The sequence below is a fragment of the Arvicola amphibius genome, chromosome 12 (assembly GCF_903992535.2).
Source record: "Arvicola amphibius chromosome 12, mArvAmp1.2, whole genome shotgun sequence".
In the NCBI taxonomy this organism is placed as follows: domain Eukaryota; kingdom Metazoa; phylum Chordata; class Mammalia; order Rodentia; family Cricetidae; genus Arvicola; species Arvicola amphibius.
Window position 1 is genome coordinate 132,427,139 of NC_052058.2, and position 23,559 is coordinate 132,450,697.

General features: G+C 39.2%; 5 non-coding genes across 5 annotated transcripts; all 5 read left to right on the plus strand.

Moving 5' to 3' along the window:
• The first annotated feature begins 14,315 nt into the window (after positions 1–14,315).
• Positions 14,316–14,394, plus strand: LOC119803194. Its single transcript, XR_005283601.1, has one exon. It is a non-coding gene; the product is annotated as a small nucleolar RNA SNORD115 (small nucleolar RNA).
• A 1,367-nt stretch (positions 14,395–15,761) lies between these two features.
• On the plus strand, positions 15,762–15,840 carry LOC119803201. Its single transcript, XR_005283607.1, has one exon. It is a non-coding gene; the product is annotated as a small nucleolar RNA SNORD115 (small nucleolar RNA).
• Positions 15,841–17,202: 1,362 nt separating this feature from the next.
• LOC119803175 lies at positions 17,203–17,281 on the plus strand. Its single transcript, XR_005283582.1, has one exon. It is a non-coding gene; the product is annotated as a small nucleolar RNA SNORD115 (small nucleolar RNA).
• Positions 17,282–19,818: 2,537 nt separating this feature from the next.
• Positions 19,819–19,884, plus strand: LOC119803160. Its single transcript, XR_005283570.1, has one exon. It is a non-coding gene; the product is annotated as a small nucleolar RNA SNORD109A (small nucleolar RNA).
• A 3,385-nt stretch (positions 19,885–23,269) lies between these two features.
• LOC119803153 lies at positions 23,270–23,334 on the plus strand. Its single transcript, XR_005283564.1, has one exon. It is a non-coding gene; the product is annotated as a small nucleolar RNA SNORD109A (small nucleolar RNA).
• Positions 23,335–23,559: the final 225 nt, after the last annotated feature.

Sequence of the window (23,559 nt, forward strand, 5' to 3'; positions counted from 1 at the left end):
GATCCCTGTCCCAAGCCTTTAAGGCTGCTGTAGTACATATGGATAAGGTGTGTTCATCATAATTAGCTTGTTCCAGAGTATCAGAAAAAAGTCCTTCATCTAGAATTATATCTAGAATAATCTCGATTCCCTTTGCTCTTTCCTGCTGTTCTAAAAGTCTAGCCACTTGTCTGAACATACATTTCCAATTCAATTGTGATCTGCTCTCTAGAACCGCTGAAATCAATTGAATTCAATTGTAGGTAGTGACTTTGTTGCTGACAGACCATGTTTTAGGCATCTCCTTAACAAACGAGCTATGTATCCCAAAATGCATAACAGCTTGATTAATTTCTTTCAGATCATTCATACGGATGGGCTCCCATGTATATTCCTTGATGACCCTAGGGTTTCTGGAACCAGGCACTTTCTTTGTTGTTATTACTGGAAAGGCAGGTAGAGCTTTATGGAAATTATCCCGGAGAGTTTTACTCACTAATGGAGTTAAAATTTGCCTTTCTACTGTTTGCTCCTATTCAACAGAATTTAGAATTTCCTCAGCCTTTTCAAATCTGTTTACCATTGCCCTCTGCAAGGCCTGAATCTCCTGTCCAGAATTATGTTCCAAGGCCTTCATAGAGGATTCTAAGGTATGAAGTTTGTCCAATAAACATAATATCTCCTCCTTGGATAGAATTTTCATGGCAGGAATTGTGCGTGCCTTCTTGTATTGACAATCCGTCGTTCAATCTGTCATATCCTTTAGACGAAATACGATTGTCACATTCAGTAGTTTTAATCCTCTCAGATAATATTTAAGTTCCTACAGAAAGGGACTGAAATTTACAATCCAAATCAGCTGTTCCTACCTCCATAGCAATGAATCTTTCCTTAATATAAGATTGTCCCTTTTCTAAATTTTGCTCAGTTGACTGAGTCCTATCAGACAAAGATCTATTCCTTTCCTTGAGAACTTCAAACTCTTTCTTGATGTGGTTATTGTCAATCTGAATTGTTGTTGAAATTACCTCAACAATTTTGAAGTTCTTTCTCAAAACTGTTGTGCCCTTTCCTAATTTTTCAACTTCTGCCCTAAGAATCCTGGATTCATCATGTAAGGACTCTATCATCTTCTTATTGTCCAATCATGTTATAACAAAAAAACAAAAATGAGAAAAATTCCAAGCCCTGTAAATATCCAACCAAAGAAAACCACATTTGCATCATGGAATAACTCAACCATGGTACAATTAAATAGGCTGTAGAATCCTTCAACGGAGATATTGTAAAACATTTTTAATCAACCCTGCATTTATTTATTTATTTATTTATTTATTTATTTATTTATTTATTTATTTATTTACTTCTATGTTCATACACCATGGCAAATTGTCCCATGTTTGTGGGCAGAGTTGAGAAAACAATCTCTACAGTGACTATTTTAGGACAAATGAAAATGTAAAGAAGAAGACAATGCATAAAGTGGACTGTGTTCTGGAAGAAAAGCAAAGAGTCAGTTCCCATTAGAGTTACTGGCACCTGCTCTAGAAACTTTTATTATTCTACAGTCTATACTCCTTGCCAACAATTTATGTTCTTTTTATTGTTTTAATTGAGCTACACATTTTTCCTCTACTGCCTCTTATTCCTCCCCTTGTAACCATACCCATGATCTTCATTCTTCAAATTTACTAACGAGATCCTGTCTTTTTCTTCTTCCTATGTAGATCCACATATATCTCACTTAGGTTCCTCTTTGTTTGCTAGGTTCTCTGCAGTTGTGGACTATAGGCTGTTTTTTTTTCTTTTCTTTATGTCTAAATGTTACTTATGCATGAATACATATGGTATTTGTCTTTCAGGTGGGTTACTTCACTCAATATGGTTTTTTTGTAGATCCATCCATTTGCCTGCAAATTCCAAGATGTCATTATTTTTCACTGCTGAGTCATGCCACTGTGTAAGTATACCACATTTTCTTTAACTTTTCCTTGGTTGGAGAACATCTAAGCTGTTTCCAATTCTTGCTATTATTAATAATGCTGCTATGAACATAGTTGAGCACATGTTTTGTGGTATGATTAAGCATCATTTGGGTATATACCCAATAGCAGTAATGCTGGGCCTTAAGTTAGACTATGTACTGATTTTACCATAATCACCATACTAATTTCTAAATAAGCTTTACAAGTTTGCACTGCCACCAGCAATAAAGGAGCAATATCTTTACCCCACATCCTCTACAGTATGAGCTGTCATCAGTGCTTTGATCTTGGCCATTCTGACAGGTGTAAGATAGAATATCAGTGTTGTTTTCATTTGCATTTCTCTGATAGCTAAAAATGTTGAGAATTTTCTCAAGTGTCTTCTAGCCATTTGAGATTCATTTGTTGAAAGTTCTCTGTTTAGGTCTGTACCACATTTGGTGGTTTTTCAAGACAGGCTTTCTCTGTGTAGCTTTGTTTTTTACTCCATTTTTATTGGATTATTTGTTTGACATCAAGTTGCTTGAGTTACTTGTATATTTTGGAGATCAGTGCTCTTTTCAATGTACAGTTGGTGAAGATCTTTCCCCAATCTATAGGCTGTCATTTTGTCTTATTGACTGTGTCCTCTTCTTTACAGAAGCTTTTTAGTTGCTGGAGATCCCAACTTTTAATTATTGCTCTCTGTGTCTGTGCTACTGGAGTTATATTTAGGAAGTAGACTCCTGTTACAATGAATTTAAATGTACTACTCACTCTCTTTCTCATCTATTAACTTCATTGTGTCTGGCTGTAGTAAAACCTTTGATTAGTTTGGATTTGAATTTTGTGCACGGTTATGGATATAGATCGTTTTACACTCTTCTAAATGTTGACATCCAGTTATTTCAGAATCATGTATTGAATATGCTTTCTTTTTTGATTTTATTTTTTTAAATATTTTGTCAAAAATTATGTGTTCTCTGTTAAGAAAAAAATGTAGAACTCAATAAAAATTAGTAAAAAATCAGGTGTTAATAGTTGTGTGGAATGATATCCAGGGGTTTGGTTAGATTTTATTGGTTCTTCTGTCTCTTTTTATCCTGATATCTGGAAGTTTTCATTCCGGTAACTCTAAATCAGACTTTGTAGTCAGGTATTGTGATGCTTTCAGACGTCCCTTTGGAGTAGAAGATTGTTTTAGCTATCCTGGATTTTTTTATTTTTCCATATGAAGTTGACTATTGCTCTTTCATGGCCTGTGGAAATTTTTCTAGGATTTTGATGGGTATTATATTGAATCTTTAGAATGATCTTGATAAAATTGCCATTTTTACTATGTTAACTCTACCAACCACAGAGCATGGGAGATCTTTTCTGTTTTCTGGTGTCTTCATCATTTTCTTTCTTCAAAAATTTATACTTCTTGTCATGCAGGTTTTTCATTTGTTTTCTTCAAGTTACCCTAAAATATTTTATGTTATTTATGACTATTATGAAGAATGAAATATCTCTGGTTTCTTTTTTTTTCTCATGGTTTATTTTTTTATATTTAAAAATTTTCCATCTCCTCCCCTCTTCCTCCCCCCTCCCTCCCCTCCACCTCCCCCTTCCCTCCCCTCCTTCTCCCCCTTCCCTCCCCTCCACTTCACCCATACCTCCCCTCCCTCCCTCTCAAGGCCAAGGAACCATCAGGGTTCCCTACTCTATGCTAAGACCAAGGTCCTCCCAACTCCCCCCAGGTCCAGGAAGGTGATCGACCAAGCTGAGAAGGCTCCCACAGAGCCCGTCCATGCAGAAGAATCAGAGCCCAGTGCCATTGTCCTTTGCTTCTCAGTCAGCCCCCGCTGTTGGCCACATTCAGAGAGACGGGTTTGGTCGCATGATCCATCAGTCCCATTCCAACTGGAATTGGTGATCTCCCATTAGTTCTGTCCCACCGTCTCCATGAGTGAACGCACCCCTCACGTTTCTGACTTTCTCCCTCATGTTCTCTCTCCTTCTGCTCCTCATCAGGACCTTGGGAGCTCAGTCCAGTGCTCCAATGTGGGGCTCAGCCATTTTCCCCATCTATCGCCAGATGGAGGTTCCCTCACAGTACTGACTTTCTTTCTCATTTTCTCTCTCCTTCTGTTCCTCATCAGGACCTTGGGAGCTCAGTCCGGTGCTCCAATGTGGGGCTCTGTCATTTTCTTCATCTATAGTCAGGTGGAGGTTCTATGGTGATATGCAAGAAATTCATCAGTATGGCTATAGGAACTGGCCTTTTCAGGCTCCCTCTCCTCAGCTGCCCAAGGAACTAACTGGGGGTGTCTCCCTGGAAACCTGGGAACCCCTCTAGGGTCAAGTCTCTTGACAACCCTCAGGTGGCTCCTTAAATTAAGATATATGCTTCCCTGCTCCCATATCCACCCTTCCTGTATCCCAAGCATCCCATTCCTCCGAGCTCCCCCCCATTCTCCCCTTCATACTTTTCTCTCCCATCTTCCCTTGGCCCAGTCTCGCCCAACCCTCAAGTTCCCAATTTTGCCTGGCGATCGTGTCTACATCCAGTATCCAGGAGGATTACTATATCTTTGTTTGGGAGTTCACCTTCTTATTATCTTCTCAAGGATCCCAAATTTATAGGCTCGATGTCCTTTAACCATGGCTAGAAACCGATTCTGAGTGAGTACATCCCATGTTCATCTTTTCGGGTCTGGGTTACCTCACTCAGAATAGTGTTTTCCATTCTCAGCAGAAGTTCAAATGGCCAAAAGACACTTGAGGTCATGCTCAGCCTCCCTAGCTATCAGGGAAATGCAAATCAAAACAACTTTGAGATATCATCTTACACCTGTCAGATTGGCTAAAATCCAAAACACCAATGATAACCTTTGCTGGAGAGGTTATGGGGTGAGGGGTACACTCATCCATTGCTGGTGGGAATGCACACTTGTGCAACCACTTTGGAAAGCAGTGTGGCGGTTTTTCAGGAAATTCGGGATCAACCTGCCCCAGGACCCAGCAATTCCACTATTGGGAGTCTACCCAAGAGATGCCCAATCATACTACAAAAGCATATGCTCGTCTATGTTCATAGCAGTATTATTTGTAATAGCCAGATCCTGGAAACAACCTAGATGCCCTTCAGTGGAAGAATGGATGAAGAAACTGTGGAATATATACATGCTAGAATACTACTCAGCGGTAAAAAACAGTGACATCTTGAATTTTGCAGGCAGATGGATGGAAATGGAAAACAATATCTCTGGTTTCTTTCTCAGTCTGTTTATAATCTGTATAAATGACGGCTACTAATTTTTTGAGTTAATCTTGTGTTCTGCTGAACACAAGAACATTACTGAACATTACATTACATTCAGTAATTATATTACTGAAGGTGTTTATAAGTTGAAAGAGTGTCCTAGTAAAACTTAAAGGTCATTTGTGAATAATATCATATGGTCAACAAATAGTAAGATTTTGACTTCTTCTTTTCCATTTTCTAGTCCCTTGATTTCCTTTTCTTGTTTTATTGCTCTAGCTAGAACTTCAAGTAATATATTGAATAAATATAAAGAAAGGGAACAACCTTGTCTTGTTCCTTATTTCAAAAAAAATGGCTTTGAGCATCTCCCCACTTAGTTTGATGTTAGCTATTGGCTTGCTATATATTACCTTTATTATGTTAAGCTATGCTCCTTGTAGACCTGTTTTTCCAAGATATTAACATGAAGGGGTGTTGAATTTTGTTGCAGACTTTTTTAGCATCTAATAAGATGATCAATTATATTTTCCTTTCAGTTAGTTTTCTATGATGGATTACATTGAAAGATTTTCATATATTTTACCATCCCTGCATACCTGGGAAGAAGCCTACTTGGTCACGGTGTATGATTGTTCTGATGTGTTCTTAGATTCTGTTTGCCAATATTTTATTGAGTATTTTTGCATAAATGTTTATGAGTGAGATTGGTCTTTAATTCTCTTTATTAGTTGTGTCTTTGTGTGGCTTTGATGTTAGGGGAATTACAGCCTTATAAAAGGAGTTTGGCAATGTTTTTTCTATTTCTCTTGTGTAGAACAATTTGAGGAGTATTGGTAGCAGTTCTTTAAAAATCTTGTAGAATTCTGCACTGGTCCTGGGCTTTTTCTGGTTGGGACACTTTATATAAATATTTCTATTGCATTAGTGGTTGTAGGTATATTTAATTTTCTTATCTGATCTTTATTTAATTTTCATAAATGATATTTATCCAGAAAATTGTCCATTTCTCTTATATTTTCCAATTTTGTGGAGTACAAGTTTTTGACGTATAGCCTGATAACTCTCTAAATTTCCTCTCTATCTGTTGCTCTGACCCCTTTGTCATTTCTGATTTTGTAAAATTGAAAATATTCTTTCTATCATCTAGTTATTTTGAGAAAGTTTTGTTAATTTTGCTGATTTTTGCAAAGAACCAACTTCTTATTTCATTGATTCTTGTTTATGTTCTTTTTTAAAATATATTTCTTTTATTCTTATTTTTTTATTAAAAATTTCTGTCTCCTCCCCACCTCCTCCCCCTTCCCTCCCCTCCCTTACACCCATACCCCCACTCCACTCCTCTCAAAGCCAGAGAGCCATCAGGGTTCCCTTCATGGTTCCTTCCATTTTCTGGTATCCTCTTCAATTTCTTACTTCAAAGACTTAAAGTTCTTGTCAAATAGGTCTTTCACTTCCTTGGTTAGAGTTACCCCAAGATATTTTATGCTATTTGTGGCTATCGTGAAAGGTGACGCTTCTCTTTTTTCTTTCTCTGCTTCCTTATCCTTTGTATATAGGAGGGCAACTGATTTTTTGGAGTTGATCTTGTATCCCGCCATGATACTAAAGGAGTTTATCAGCTGAAGGAGTTCCTTGGTGGTGTTTCGGGTCGCTTATGTACACTATCATATCATCTGCAAATACCGAAAGTTTAACTTCTTCCTTTCCAATTCGAATCCCCTTGATCCCCTTGTGTTGTCTTATGGCTATTTCTAGAACTTCAAGCACTATATTGAAGAGATAAGGGGAGAGTGGACAGCCTTGTCGTGTTCCTGAATTTATGGGATGGCCTTGAGTTTCTCTCCGTTTAATTTGATGTTAGCTGTCGGCTTGCTGTAAATAGCCTTTATTATATTTAGGAATGACCCCTGTATCCCTAATATCTCCAAGACCTTTATCATAAAGGGGTGCTGAATTTTGTCATATGCTTTTTCTGCATCTAATGAGATGATCATATGGTTATTTTCCTTCAGTTTATTTATATGATGGATTACATTGATAGATTTTTGTATGTTGAACCAGCCCTGCATCAGTGGGATGAAGCCTACTTGATCATAGTGGATAATTTTTCTAATGTGTTCTTGGATTCTGTTTGCCAGTATTGTATTGAGAATTTTTGCATTGATGTTCATGAGTGAGACTGGCCTGTAATTCTCTTTCTTGGTTGAGTCTTTGTGTGGTTTAGGTATCAGGGTAACTGTAGCTTCATAAAAGGAATTTGGCAATGACTTCTGTTTCTATATTATGAAATACCTTAAGGAGTATAGGTATTAGGTCTTCATGGAAGTTCTGGTAGAATTCTGCATTGAAACTATCTGGTCCTGGGCTTTTTTTGGTAGGGAGGTTTCTGATAACACTTTCTAATTCTTCGCGACTAACAGGACTATTTAGATTGTTCACCTGGTCCTGGTTTAACTTTGGTATATGGTACTTATCAAAAAAAAGTGTCCATTTCTTTTACATTTTCCAATTTTGTGGCATACAGGCTTTTGTAGTAAGATCTAATGATTCTCTGAATTTCCTCTGTGTCTGTGGTTATGTCCCCTTTTTCATTTCTGATCTTATTTATGTGTTCTCTCTCTGCCGTTTGATTAGTTGGGCTAGGGGTTTGTCAATTTTGTTGATTTTCTCCAAGAACCAGCTTTTGGTTTCATTGATTCTTTGGATTGTTTTCTGTGTTTCTATTTTGTTGATTTCTGCCCTCAGTTTGATAATTTCCAGTCTTCTATTCCTCCTAGGTGAGTCTGCTTCTTTCTTTTCTAGAGCTTTCAGATGTGCTGTTAAGTCTCCAATGTGTGATTTCTCTGTTTTTTCTAAGTAGGCACTTAGTGCTATGAATTTTCCTCTTAGCACTGCTTTCATAGTGTCCCATAAGTTTGAGTATGTTGTGTTTTTATTTTCATTAAATTCAAGGAAGACTTTAATTTCTTTCTTTATTTCTTCCTTGACCCAGGTGTGGTTCAGTAGTTGACTGTTCAGTTTCCATGAGTTTGTAGGCTTTCTGGGGGTAGCATTTTTGTTGAATTCTAATTTTAATCCATGGTGATCCGATAAGACACAGGTGGTTACTAATATGTTTTTGTAACTGTGGAAGTTTGCTTTGTTAACAAGTATGTGGTCAATTTTCGAAAAGGTTCCATGAGCCGCAGAGAAGAAGGTATATTCTTTCCTGTTTGGGTGGAATGTTCTATAGATGTCTGTTAAGTCCATTTGATTCATTACCTCTATTAAGTCTCTTAAATCTCTGTTAGGTTTCTGTCGGATTGACCTGTCCATTGGTGAGAGAGGAGTGTTGAAGTCTCCCACTATCTGTGTGTTTGGTTTGATTGCTGCCTTGAATTCTAGTAATGTTTCTTTTACATAAGTGGGTGCTTTTGTATTAGGGGCATAGATATTCAGGATTGAGACTTCATTCTGATGGATTTTTCCTGTAATGAGTATAAAGTGTCCCTTTCCATCTCTTCTGATTGATTTTAGTTTGAAGTCAACTTTGTTAGAAATTAATATGGCCATACCGGCTTGTATCTTAGGTCCATTTGCTTGATAAACCTTTTCCCAACCCTTTACTCTGAGTAGATGTCTGTCTTTGTGGTTGAGGTGTATTTCTTGTAAACAGCAGAATGTTGGATCCTGTTTTCGTATCCAATCTCTTAGCCTGTGCTTTTTTATAGGTGAATTGAGTCCATTGATATTAAGTGATATTAATGATCAGTGGATGTTAACTCCAGTTGTCATTTTTTTGTTTTTTTGTTGTTGTTGTTGTTGTTTTGTTTTTTTCGAGACAGAGTTTCTCTGTAGCTTTGGAGCCTGTCCTCCAGTTGTCATTTTTTATTTGGTAGTAGAGATTGTGTGTTTCCTTTCTTTGAGATGTGCTGGTGAAGGGTCGCTAGATGTCTGAGTTATTTTGGGCAATGCTGGACTCCTTTGTTTTTGAATTTCCTTCTATTACTTTCTGTAAGGCTGGATTTGTGGCACGTATTGTTTAAATTTGTTTTTATCCTGGAATATTTTGTTTTCTCCATTTATAGTGAATGAAAGCTTGGCTGGGTATAGTAATCTGGGCTTGCATCCATGGTCTCTTAGTTTCTGCAAAACATCTATCCAGGACCTTCTGGCTTTCATAGTTTCCATAGAGAATTCAGGTGTTAAACTGATAGCTTTACATTTATATGTTACTTGACCTTTTTCCTTTGCAGCTCTTAATATTCTTTCTTTATTCTGTATGTTTTGTGTTTTGATTATAATATGGCTAGGGGATGATTTTTTTTTTGATCCAGTCTATTTGCTGTTCTATAAGCTTCTTGAACCTTAATAGGAATATCTTTCTTTAGGTTTGGGAAGTTTTCTTCTATAATTTTATTAAATATATTTTCTGGACCATTGAGCTGTAATACTTCTCCTTCTTCTACATCTATTATTCTTAGGTTTGGTCTTTTTATTGTGTCCCAGATTTCCTGAATGTTTTGTGATGAGAATTTGTTGGATTTGCTGTTTTCTTTGATCAGTGCATTTATTTTCTCTATGGTATCTTCAGAATCTGAGATTCTTTCTTCTATCTCTTGTATTCTGTTGGTTATGCTTGTTTCTGTAGTCTCTGTTCATTTACATAGATTTTCCATATCCAGCTGGCCCTCGGGTTGTGTTTTCTTCCTTGCCTCCATTTCAGTTTTCAAGTATTGCACTTTTTCCATTATCTGTTTGATTGTTTTTTCTTGGTTTCCTAGGATATCATTTACGGATTTACTCAATTCTTCAAACTTTTTGTTATTGTTCTCGTCCATTTCCTTAAGGGAGTTTTTCACCTCCTGTTTAAGGGACTCTATTACTTTCATAAGGTCAATTTTTTCTACTTCTTCTTGATTATTGTGTTCAAGTCCTCCTGTTATAAGTTCGCTGGGTTCTGGTGCTTTCATGTTGTTTTTCAAATTGTTGGGGGAATTTTTGCATTGGCGCCTGCCCATTTCTTCCTCTGAATAATCCCCTTTGGGTCTTCTTTTAGAAGTTCAATTCACCCCAGTGAATTCAATTCACTCACCCCAATGAATAATGGATCTTCTGGTAGACAGTCAGGTCTCCTTGCTGGCCAAGAGGCTCACTGACAAAGGGCCTACCTTGCTGCAGGCAGGCTATTGAAACAGGGGACCTCCCACCGGCCTGGGTGCACTCAATTCCAGGTCCCTGGCGCCCAAACAGGCTGAGCTGTGGGATTTTGTGGCCCCAAATACGGGAGGATGAAGTGGGGTTTCTGGGTGCAAGCTGGGAAGGGACAGGAAGAGAGAGGCAGTATCCGGGGAGAATCACCCCTGGAGGAAGAGCAGGAAGTGTGGGGGGGTTTGGGGGAATGTTGGTGGTCCCTCTCTGGCCAGCTGCTGCGGTTCAGGCACTCACTCACCCCAATGAATGATGGATCTTCTGGTAGACAGTCAGGTTTTCTTGCTGACCAAGCAGCTCGGTGACAAAGGGCCTACCTTGCTGCAGGCAGGCTATTGGAGCAGGGGACCTCCCACTGACCTGGGTGCACTCAATTCCCGGTCCAGGTGCCCAAAGGCTGGGCTGTGGGATTTTGTGGCCCCAAAGACAGGAGGATGAAGTGGCGGGAGAGGGGAGGGGGAGTTCTGGGTGCAAGCTGGGAAGGGACAGGAAGAGAGAGGCAGTATCTGGAGAGAATAACGAATAACCCCTGCAGGAAGAGCAGGAAGTGTGGGGGGGGTGTTGGGGAGGGATGTTGGTGGTTCCTCTCCGGGCAGCTGCCGCGGTTCAGGCACTCACTCACCCCAATGAATGATGGATCTTCTGGTAGACAGTCAGGTTTTCTTGCTGGCCAAGCAGCTTGGTGACAAAGGGCCTACTTTGCTGCAGGCAGGCTATTGGAGCAGGGGACCTCCCACTGACCTAGGTGCACTCAATTCCCGGTCCAGGCTACCAAACAGGCTGGGCTGTGGGATTTTTTGGCCCCAAAGACGGGAGGATGAAGCGGGGGGTTGGGGGGAGAGGTCTGGGTGCAAGCTGGGAAGGGACATGAAGAGAGAGGCCTTGTTTATGTTCTTTGTTTGGACTTTGTTGATATTACCTCTCAATTTGATTATTTCTGGCCATCTATTCCTCCTCTATGAGATAGCTTCTTTTTGTTCTCGAGATGTCAGGTGCTCTATAAATTGTTAGTATGAGATTTTTCCAATTCTTGACATAGGCATTTAGTGCTATGAATTTTTCTCTTAACACTGCTTTAATGTGTTACATAAGTTTGGGTATGTTTTACGGTCATTTTCATTGAATTTTCAGAAGCCTACTTGAACCACTGTGCAGGCCAAAATACTCATGCCTTCTTTCTCCATCAGAGACCGTTATTTGGTCTAGGGGCATGAATTTAGGAGAACACTGAGTGCTCCCTCAAATGGCACCTCGTGTCAAACATGCTCATGAGTGAGTCTCTATATCCAAAACCCTGCTCACGTGCCCATTATCCCTTCAGCCTTTCAGTGACCTGGGATGCAGTCTTGGAGCACATGACACCACAACTTTCTTCATGTAAGTGGAAAGATGAGCCCATCTCTCTTGATCCCTCTGGAACCTGGTCCTTCACCTGTTCCTATTTCTGATACTCTAAGAAAAGATACTCAAGTTTGAAGCCCAGAATCCAGTATTTAACTTGATTCCTAGAATGTGAAACCCCTTAGGGCTCAGTGTCTAGAAAGGCATTCCAAATGGACAGCCTTGGAAAATTAGTGATATTGAGCTGGCATTTCAGAATGAAGAAAAGGCAGACAATTCTGGATGCTCTAACAAGAGAGATGGTCTCTTCGTGGTGCTGGAGCCAGGCAGGCAGCCTCATTTTAAGAAGTTTGTAGGACACAGCAGAGGTGGTGCCTATAAGCCCCATGCATAAACAAAATCCCTAGAGACATGGCATTGAAAATTCTGCCTAGGACTTGAAATATCCCCAGAGCTGCTGAGCAGGCTAGACCCAGCACAATCTCTGGCCAAGCGACAAAACCTGTAATTAAATAGATACTTCTTCATTAGTGTATGGACAGTGGTAGGCAGAGTTGAATGAGACACATGTGTAGAATGTCAAGTTGAGGCCAGTTCTAAGACTTTAGTAGGCCTGATGCTGGAAAGGCAAAATACCAAGGTATCAAAGCCCTGCCTAATGATTGACAATCAGCATCCATCTCAGGCTACCCAGCAGAGCAGTCAGCTTGAAGAGCATGATTCTGAATGACTGAACTTGGTTTGGGAAGGCTGAAGAAGTGCCCATCACTCAGGGCTGGGGCTCCTCCTTGGGCCAATGACCATTGATATCTCACATACCATAAGTATCCTCCTCCATGACATCATCATTTCAAGCCCCGGTTCACATCAGCAGACCTTCAATGGTCATCAAGGGAAGGTCCAAGGATGGCCCTTAAAACAGGCTGTTTCTTCTTTTCCAAAGGGGCCATTAAGAAAAACAAAAGGGCATTTGATTAAATATTTCAAAAAAGATCAAGAGAATAGCCAGGATCACCAACTTTGTACATGGGAAGGGAATTGCAATGGGCAACACCACCTGCTCTAGAAGTGACAAACACCATTCCAAAACAAAAGTGATGCTTCCCAAACATGGCTAGCACTCTTGCATTTCAAAGGAAGACACTTACAGTGCAGACAGGCTTTGATCTCCTAAATTTTGAGAGAAAAACAATTTGCTGGATGCGAAAACTGTCCAGCTCTTTGCTTCCATATTCTGCCTCTAAAACTCACTGTACTAAACCCTAGAGTGTACACTGATTTGAAGTTATTTGCTGTTACATGCCTGAAAGTCTCAAAAGTGGTGGAAGCAGTGAATTCATTACAGAGAATGTCAACGATCATCTCTGATGAATTGGACAATGAGACAAGGGCAAGAGGAGATGGCAGGACTCGTGACCACCCTGACTGCAAAATTTGGAGAGCTTTTGGATTCCTGTTCCTTTCCCAATTTAGGCAGGAATGCCTGATGATTTCCCATATTGTGAGAGTCATTCCTTTTTTCATGGTTGTCCCAGAATATATCATATTCCCTGAATGTTGTATCAATTCTACATGCTAATGGACATCGCACACTCCAGGCACCATATCCACTTGCTTTTCAGATCCTGATATTCTCAGCAATCATATCTTACTATTGTAATATCTTACTCAAAAATGAGAGAACTTTTTGATAAAATCCAAATAAATTTTGTCTTTCTATCAGCCTGGTCAGTTATTCAGACCTTCCCATTGTTTACCTTGTTTTTATTTATTTGCCTGCTGAGAGATTCACAAGGAATAGAGTTGGCACATAGATACAATTCCAACATCCATCAAGCATTTCACTTCCATCCAGGCCTCCAAACCAGTCAGCTGGGGAAAGAAATGGGAAGCATGTCCACGAGGAGCATGAATAATGCAGCAGACACCTGAAGTCTTCACGTGTAGCAGGGGTGAAAGCAAGAACTGCTTGGAGCAACCAATTCCCATCTAACAGAAAATGATTCAGAGATATGTTTCATATAACACGGAGACATGATGAAAGAAAATCCTTAAGTTTTACAAAAGATCAAGAGAATAGCTAGGATCACCAACATTGTACATGGAAAGGAAATTCCAAAGGAAGTGACATACACCATTCCAAAAGTTAGAAAGAGAATGCATGATTGCCATCCACCAGTTTAGTTTATGTGGTCATTTCCTATGCTTCAGAGAAATAGGTAATCCACACATTACATATTCCAAGATATTAATATTTTTGGGATGAAGTGGACTTGCCCAAGGTCCAGACATTGTTTGCATTTGGAAGGATAGCTCTGTTTCATCTTTCATTCCATAATGCTGTTGCTTTTCTAGGGTGAGGAAAATTTTCATATAATGAAAGGTTGGCCCTTCAAACAGGCTGTTTCTTCTTTTCCAACTGGGCCTTTAAGAGGAACACAATGGCTTCTGATAAAATCAATGCAGGGCACCTATCCGACTGAACCTTTGTGCCAACTATGTCAAGACATACCTCCTAGACACTGTTTGCAACACTGGTAAGCAATGGTGCTTTGTCTAAACCTCAGTTGGAGCTTTGCTCTCTTGAGACTGGGTCAATGATGACAAACCAATGTCATGAAGAGAGATGATGACATAAAATTCAAATACAAGACGGTTGAGCTGAGGCCCAGGATAAAGGAAGGAGGCAATGGGGGGCCTGGTCTACCTGAGACCTGCTTGGGCAGGTGGGAATGCCAAAATACCCATGCCAACTTTCTCCACCAGAGACCCCTATTTGGCCCAGGGGCACGACTTTTGGAGAACACTGAGTGCTCCCACAAATGGCACCTCATGTCAAACATTGCTCTTGAGTGAGTCTCTATATCCAAAACCCTGCTCACATGCCCATCATGTATTTTTCCTTTCAGTGATCGGCGATGCCATCTTGGAGCACACAATACCACACCTTATTCAGGTAAGTGGAAAGATGAGCCCATCTGTCTTGATCCCTCCAGAACCTGTTCCTTCACCTGTTCCTATTTCTGATACTCTAAGATACTCAAGTTCGAAGCACAGAATACACTGTTGAACTTGATACCTAGAATATGAAAACCCTTAGGGCTCAGTGTCCAGAAAGGCATTCCAAATGGACAGCCTTGGAAAATTAGTGAAATTGAGCTAGCATTCCAGCAAGAAAAAAAGGCAGACAATTCTGGATGCACTATCAAGGCAGATTGCCTCCTCATGACACGGGAGCCAGGAAGGAAGGCAGCATCATTTTAAGAATTTTGTAGGACAGGACACAGCAGAGGTGGTGCCTAAAAGCCCCATGCATAAACAAAATCCCTAGAGTCATGGCATTGAAAAGTCTTCCTAGGACTAGGAATATCCCCAGAGCCACAGAGCAGACTAGACCCAGCACAATCTCTGGCCATGTGATAAATACCGTAGTTAAATGGATACTTCTTCATTAGTGTGTGGACAGTGGTAGTCCGAGTTTAAAGAGCCACATGTGTAGCATGTCAAGTTGAAGACAGGTCTAAGACCTTAGTAGGCATGATGCTGGAAAGGCAAAATTCTAAGGTATCAAAGCTCTGCCTAATGATTGAGGACCGGCAGCCTTCTCAGGCTAGCCATCAGAGCAGTCAGCTGGAAGAACATGATTCTGAATGACTGAACTTGGTTTGTAAGGCTGAAGAAGTGTCCATCACTCAGGGCTGGGGCTCCTCCTTGGGCCAATGACCATTGATATCTCACGTGCCGGAAGTATCCTCCTCCATAGCATCATGTGTTCAGGTCCTGGTCCGCATCAGCAGACCTTCCCTAATCATCAAGAGCAGGTCCAAGGTTGTTCCTTAAAACAGGCTGTTTCTTCTTTTCCAAAGGGGCCATTAAGAAGAACAAAAGGCCTTCTGATCAAATCAATGCAGGGCACCTATCGGGCTGAACCTTTGTGCCGACTATGTCAAGACATACCTCCTAGACACTGTTTGCAACATTGGTAAGCAATGGTGCATTGTCTAAACCCCAGTTGAAGCTTTGCTCTCTCGAGAACTGGGTCAATGATGACAAACCAATATCATGAAGAGAGATGATGACAAAAAATTCAAATAAAAGACGGTTGAGCTGAGGCCCAGGCTAAAGGAAGGAGGCAATGGGGGTCTGGTCTACCTGAGACCTGCTTGGGTAAGTGGGAATGCCAAAATCCCCATGCCTTCTTTTCCCATCAGAGACCCCTATTTGGCCCAGGGGCACAACTTTTGAAGAACACTGAGTGCTTCGTCAAATGGTACCTCATGTCAAACACTGCTCTTGAGTTGGTCTCTATATCCAAAACCCTGCTCACATGCCCATCATCACTTCTGCCTTTCAGTGATCGGGGATGCTGTCTTGGAGCACAGGATACCACACCTTTCTTCAGGTAAGTTGAAAAATGTGCCCATCTGTTTTGATCCCTCTAAAACCGGTTCCTTCACCTGTTCCTATTTCTGATGCTCTAAAAAGATACTCAAGTTCAAAGCCCAGAATCCAAGTGTTGAACTTGATTCCTAGAATGTCAAACCCCTTAGGGCTCGGTGTCCAGAAAGGCATTCCAAATGGACAGCTTTGGAAAATTAGTGAATTTGAGCTAGCATTCCAGCAAGACAAAAAGGCAGACAATGCTGGATGTTCTATCAAGACAGTTGGTCTCTTCATTACGCTGGACCCAGGCAGGCAGCCACATTTGAAGAAGTTTGAAAGATACAGCAGAGGTGGTGCCTATAAGCCTCATGCATAAACAAAATCCCTGAAGTCATGGCTTTGAAAATTCTGCCAAGGACTAGGAATATCCCCAGAGCCGCAGAGCAGTCTTCATCCAGCAAATTTCTGGCCATGCGATAAAAACCGTAATTAAACAGATACTTCTTCATTAGTGTGTGGACAGTGATAGGCAGAGTTGAATGAGACACATGTGTAGCATGTCAAGTTGAGGCCAGTTCTAAGACCTTAGTAGGCCTGTTGCTGGAAAGGCAAGATTCTAAGGTATCAAAGCCCTGCCTAAGGATTGAGGATCGGCAGCCATCTCATGCTAGCCATTAGAGCAGTCAGCTGGAAGAACATGATTCTGAATGACTGAACTTGGTTTGGGAAGGCTGAAGAAGTGCCCATCACTCAGGGCTGGGGCTCCTCCTTGGGCCAATGACCATTGATATCTCACGTACCGGAAGTATCCTCCTCCATGGCATCATGTGTTCCAGCCCTGGTCCGCATCAGCAGACCTTCCCTGGTCATCAAGAGCAGGTCCAAGGTTGGCTCTTAAAACAGGCTGTTTCTTCTTTTCCAAAGGGGCCATTAAGAAGAACACAAGGGCTTCTGATCAAATCAATGCAGGTCATCTATCCGGCTGAACCTTTGTGCCGACTATGTCAAGACATACCCCCTAGACACTGTTTGCAACACTGGTAAGCAATGGTGCTTTGTCTAAACCACAGTTGGAGCTTTGCTCTCTCGAGAACTGGGTCAATGATGACAAACCAATGTCACGAAGAGAGATGATGACATAAAAATCATGCTCAATAGGATTACACTGAGGCCCAGGCTAAAAGACTTAGGGGTGCCTGGTCTACCTGGGGCCTGCTTGGAACAGTGGGTAGGCCAAAATTCCCATGCCAACTTTTCCCATCGGGGACCCGTATTTGGTCCTGGTGCACGACTTTTACTGAGCACTGAGTGCTCTCTCAAATGGCACCTTGTGTCAAACATTGCTCTTGAGTGAGTCTTTATGTCCAAAACCGTGCTCATGTTCCCATCATCTCTTCTGCCTTTCAGTGACCTGTGATGCTGTCTTGAAACAGAGGACACCACACCTTTCTTCAGGTAAGTGGAAAGATGAGCCTATCTGCCTTGATCCCCCTAGGCCCTGTTTTTTCACCTATTCATATTTCTGATACTGTAAGCAAAGATACTTAAGTTAGAAGCCCAGTATCCATTGTGGGACTTTTTCCTAGAGTGGGAAATCCCTTAAGTCTCTGTGTCCAGAATGGCATTCCAAATGGACAACCTTGGAAAATTCCAATGGACATGGGAATGACATACCAATCCTGGGCCTCACAATAGATCACAAAAGGAGTCATAATGGTCGTTCCTTCTATGATTTCCATGACAACTAAAGAAGAACTTGAAGTTTACTTCCATGCCAAATGTTTTCATTTTGTCTGATAATCCTGATTGGGACCAGCAGAGAAAGACGTTCTTGTCACCTTTCGCAGTTGCTTTCGAAGTTAATTCCCTGTCATAATGGACTTGAGGAATGAATAGCCATTTGGCAAGTCCAGAACCCCTGGGGGTCTAGAGATCTTTTCCAGAGCTAATTGTATGCATGGATAACTCGATTATCAACTGTCACCTAGGCATCCTCAAGCATACTCTCTGTACATGTGATTTACTGAACTTGACCTACCTTACCAGCAAGACATAAAGGGAGACAACTCTGGATGCTCTATCAGGACAGATGGTCTCTTCATGGCACTGGATCTAGATTGGCAGCCTCATTTTGAGAAGTTTGTAGGACACAGCAGAAGCAGTGCCTATCAGCCCCATGCACAGACAAAATCCCATAAGACATTGCCTTGAAAATTCTGCCTAGGACTAGGAATATCCCCAGAGACACAGAGAAGCCTATACCTAACTCTGGCTCTGGATGGGCAATAAGAACTCTCAGATGTGTCCTGTTTTTCACAGCTTGCATTTGTTCTTTATAAGGCTGAGTTAAAGGAACAAATGGATTGAAGTATATTAAGAAATGATAGTCCATGCAGTCTGAAATATGTGTGCATGGTAAGGAAAAGATACTTCTAGTGTTCAGTTATTGTAATGGGGATGGGTTTGGGCATTGTATCTTTTTAACAGAGAGAGAGATGAAGGTCTGCAGGCAGCCTAGTTCTTTTGTGACTTTTTACTTTTGCACAAGTCTCCAATGGCCTAACAACATTAATCACTTCCTTGTCTTCTCTTTTTTCTTTCAGTGATCTGAGCTGCCTCTTGGATCCCACCACATAATATCTTTCAGGTAACTGGAAGATAAGACCTATGGTTTGCATTCAGATAGACCCAAGATGCTCCTCCATCTTTTAGAGTCTCTGTCTTGTTCTCCTGACATTCAAATCATACTACCCATGCTAGCTGTTCTTTCTGCACATACTCTATCTCTTGTGCCTATGTATCAGGAATTAGCGATCCAAATTATTTTGCTTAGGAAAATTCCAAGAGACATGGACATAAGCATCTGATTGTGTCAAAAGGGGATTATGCATAGCTCTAATCAGGAGTTGCCAGGTTGGCAGCTTTGGAGCATTCTGAGGATACCAATATCACTTCTCAAGCCAGTTGGATATATGGCTAACTAAAAAGTTCTGGTGTTGGACTGTTGCTCAGGGTATCCTTGACTATGATTCCTTCACTTGTGACTTAGTGATCCCGCTATAAACTTTCATGTAGCCCACTTTCTGGTAAGAGAATACATCATAGCACTTGTGACTTAGTGACCACTCTACAAACCTTCAAGTAGCTCACTTTCTGGTAGAATACATCATAGCACTTGTGACTTAGTGATTGCTCTACAAACCTTCAGGTAGCACACTCTGGTAGAAGAATACATCACAGCAGGCATTTCCTTTGAGACCTCAATGCTATGAGGCAAAATAAAATTAGCAAAGCAAGATGCAGAGTCATTGAAAGACATTCTTGTATGGTGAAACATCATCTAACTAGTACTAGCAGTGAAATAAATGAGTCATAGGGTGAGAGGGGCCATTTGTGATTTCCTTACCCTTGCTAATAATATTTGTGTGTGCTAGGCCTTGTGCAGTTAAGGATCCAGGGACTGGAGAACTTTCTGTTCAAAAGAATTATTCATTGATGACATGATCTAAGGCATAAGGAAACAAATCTCAAAACTGTCCAGAGATGCACCTTCTTCCTGGCCACTTTTCACATTGCCAGCAGGTACCTTGTTCAGAGAATAAGCAAATTGTCTACTGCACAATCATATCCTTCTTTCAAAACTGAGTACACAAACTTACCCAGGTTTTTCCTGGCTATAAAAACAATCATCTGTTTAAGAATGACTTATCTGGATTGATGATGAAAACAATTCTTTGAATATGGTGTATAACTCATAAAAATAGCAATCAGAGATCCAGAGGTGAGTCCCTCAGATAAAACAAATAAGATCCTCCAGGCCTGCCTTTGCCTAGTGAGTCTTTGGTGATGTTCTCTAAGCACTATGTGTGGGTTTTATCTCCCGCTTTTGAGGTAATATGCACGGTCATTTTGTCTAGTGATTCAAAATTGGCATCACTTTCTTAATGAGAACAAAGCTCCTGACACTTTTATCCAGTAAATATGTAACAAATAGGAACATGGAAATATGGAATCAAAAGCAGGGCAAGCAACTGGGATATACACTGACAGTTATACTTGCATTTCAAAAATAATATTGTCCTCCTGTTAGGTAAATATAATAGGAGATATTTCAACATCTGATACTATGGGTGTTGAGTATTTTTAAGGAGATTTATTTTGTATTATCTTAGAGATCTTAGATTGGAAAATTTATTTCAGAAAATTCAGGTAAGTAATTATAATATTTAGAGACCCTATGTATTATTCTATATGCAACTTTCTGAGGTCTATGTGTCTTTTTGAGTCTTACTGGAGGTGACTGTTTGATATTTTAAATTTTTTTTTTGATTTTTCGAGACAGGGTAAAATTTTTTCCCAAATATTCATTGCGGAATATTTGTTGTTTCTGTTCTCTCCTTTTCATTTTAACTATTTTCTATATTATGTAAAAGTTATAAAATGAAGGATTATTTTAGAAATTTATATTGGCTAATAATCAGTATGATCAATTTCTTGCAAAACAATATCACACTTTATTTTTTTTATTATTTTCTAGAGTTTCAGAATAGAGACCAGTTACTAATAAGGAGTCTGCGTTCATACTATAATATTCTTCACTTCTAGTTTATTCAGTGGAGGCTGACATGAGGTCACTATTCTTTTTCCAATTTGGAAATATATATCTTATTTTTATAGGTTCTCTATGGCTTATAAGTCATAGATTTAAGACAATTGCATGGATTCTAGAATTTTAAAGAACATCTTTTCTCTGTTAATTGCTGCTTGGTTGTTGTAAATTTACTGAAATGTAGATATTCAGTATATGTCCCTTTATACAATTATTCAATATCTCAATAGAAATTAAAATATACCAATAGTATAGTACATATTGGTTAAGGTATTTCATGAGAATGTTGTCTTGTACATGGAATTTTACATGGTGCATAATGACTGATGTGCTCAAAACTGGACAAACATTCATAAGGAAATCAATGATTTAATTATATAATACTTTGTTAGTGAAATAGTTTTAATAGGAATAGCCCCCTAAACAACTGTGTTTGAGTGCTTGGTCACCACGGATTGGCACTATTAGGAGATATGAGCTTGTTGAAGTATGTGTGCCCTTATTGGAAGAAGTGTGTCACTGAGGAGAGACACACTTTAGGGTCTCAGATGGTCAAGATATTCCTAGTGTGGTGTTGCAAGGAGCTGCGTGTTCGTCTGTCTGCCCAGAACTGAGATGATCACATAGAAACTGTATTAATTAATTACCGTGAATAGTTTGATATTGATTGTATTCAAGTAATTGAGTGAATACTTGATTTAAAAAACATGTAAATACATATATAATTGATTAAAGAAATAAAAATAAATACCTTTAGTATAGAAATAAAACATGACCAAATTCTTATAAAGAGGAATGTAACTATCAGTGATGTTGGGAAAGTTCTATGGGAATATAGACACAAATAATATCAAAAGACAATTATGTTAAGTTCATTATAACTGCTATTATTTTTGAAATGGATTTTTTTTTCTTTCTTTTGCTGTTTATTTCTTTGTTTGGTAGAATAACAGTGGTCACATCATGTTCAGGAATAGAAATCAGCAGATTCTTTTGTCATTACAAGTGATAAGATAGTTATGAAATTAGTGGATACATTTAAAATGAGTACAATTCATATAAAACATGTTGATTTAATTCCACAGTGGATTGATATAAGAAATAGGGAAATATTTATTGATAATCTCCAAAATATTTGAAAAATAAGTTAAGAACTTCTAAGTAATTGACTGATCAAAGAAGACATAAAAAGAGAAACTGGAAGCATAAACTAAATACATATAAAAATTAATATCTTCCAGTTCAAATGTAGCTAAACTTGCTTGGAAGATATTTTTTAGAACTGATTCTTAGAATACAAGTAAATGGAAGCCTTAAGTAAACAATATTATATTCCAATGAATGGCTTTCTACTCTAGTAAAAGAAACTTAAGAACAAAATTACACAGAATAAGAGAAACAGGACATTAATAAAGAGAACAGAAACTAATCTATTTGTGTATATATGTACATATACACATATGTAAATATCTGCCCCATATATATGTATATATACGTATATGTGTGTGTGTGTGTGTGTGAGTATGGGGCAAGAGAAAATGAAAGTCAGTTAAAACACACCAATTATAGAAGGCATGAAATAATGAAGGACAACCTAGCCACTAATGTAAATGTTAATAACAGAGCTGTCATTTATATCTCTTGAGAGAGGAAAAATTAGCTTTCTCCAATGAAAGGGCATTGGGTACATAATTAGTCAAAGGCAGAACTTTTGTTCACAGATAGCTAGTCAAAACAGAATAGACTCCAGTTTTGGGTTTTGGGTTTGGGGTTTTTCTGTTGTTATTGTTCTTGTTGTTGTTTGTGTGCTTTTCTTGGGTCACCGTAATATTTTTTTTCTTTTTGTGTGTTATTTCATTGTGTTTTCTTTGTTTGTGGGGGTTTGTTGTATTAATTTTTAGTTTTTTTTTTAAAAACAAGTTGTGTATATAAGGATGAGATTATTTGAATGAACACACATAATTTAAAAATATCCACTAACAGGATAATGTTAAGAAACATCTAAAGAGAATAATTTTTCAAATCAAGATACAAATATAAATATGAAAATGTATGAGAAATGATGTTGTAGGATACGTGTATGTTAAATAATATGAAGTAACTATAAACTCAGCAACTTAGATTAAGGTAAAAAAATCAAAATATGTAAATATAAACATACGAATAAAAAAATTTAGTAAGTAGATAACCAAAAAATGTATTTTCTTAAAAAATTAACTTTTTATTAAAACATTTTAGCAAGGAAATACAGATTACACTAAATTTTAAAACATGAATTCCATATGATTATTTAGAAGATGTGTTTTGGAATTATTCCCTTGTTTAATATCTAAATGTGCCTTCAACAATATGTTGATATTTGTTGATGACATATTGGCTAAAAATATAAGAGAAAATGTTTTCATGATCTCATTGACTTTTTTATCTCAGTTGAGATCCTGAGAAAGAAGCTTGCTGCACAATGCTGCTCTTCCTCTTCAAAGCCAAAGAGTCTATCTATCACTGCTTTCCAGTGTCACTGGGGAGGCTCCTGTGTTAAAAGCTGCCTTATCTGGATCGATGATGACAACAGGTTTCTGAGGACGCTGATTGACTCAATGATATCCCCTCTGAGGTCCAGATAAATGGTTGCCTTGACATCTGTAATGCCACCAGAAGATGGCTAGCACTCTTGTATTTTAAAGGAAGACACTTACAGTGTAGACAGGCTTTGATCTCCTAAATTTTGAGAGAAGAGCAATTTGCTGGATGCAAAAACTGTCCATCTCTCTGCTTCGATATTCTGCCTCTTAAAACACTGTACTAAAAACCCTAGAGTGTACATTGATTTGAAGTTATTTGCT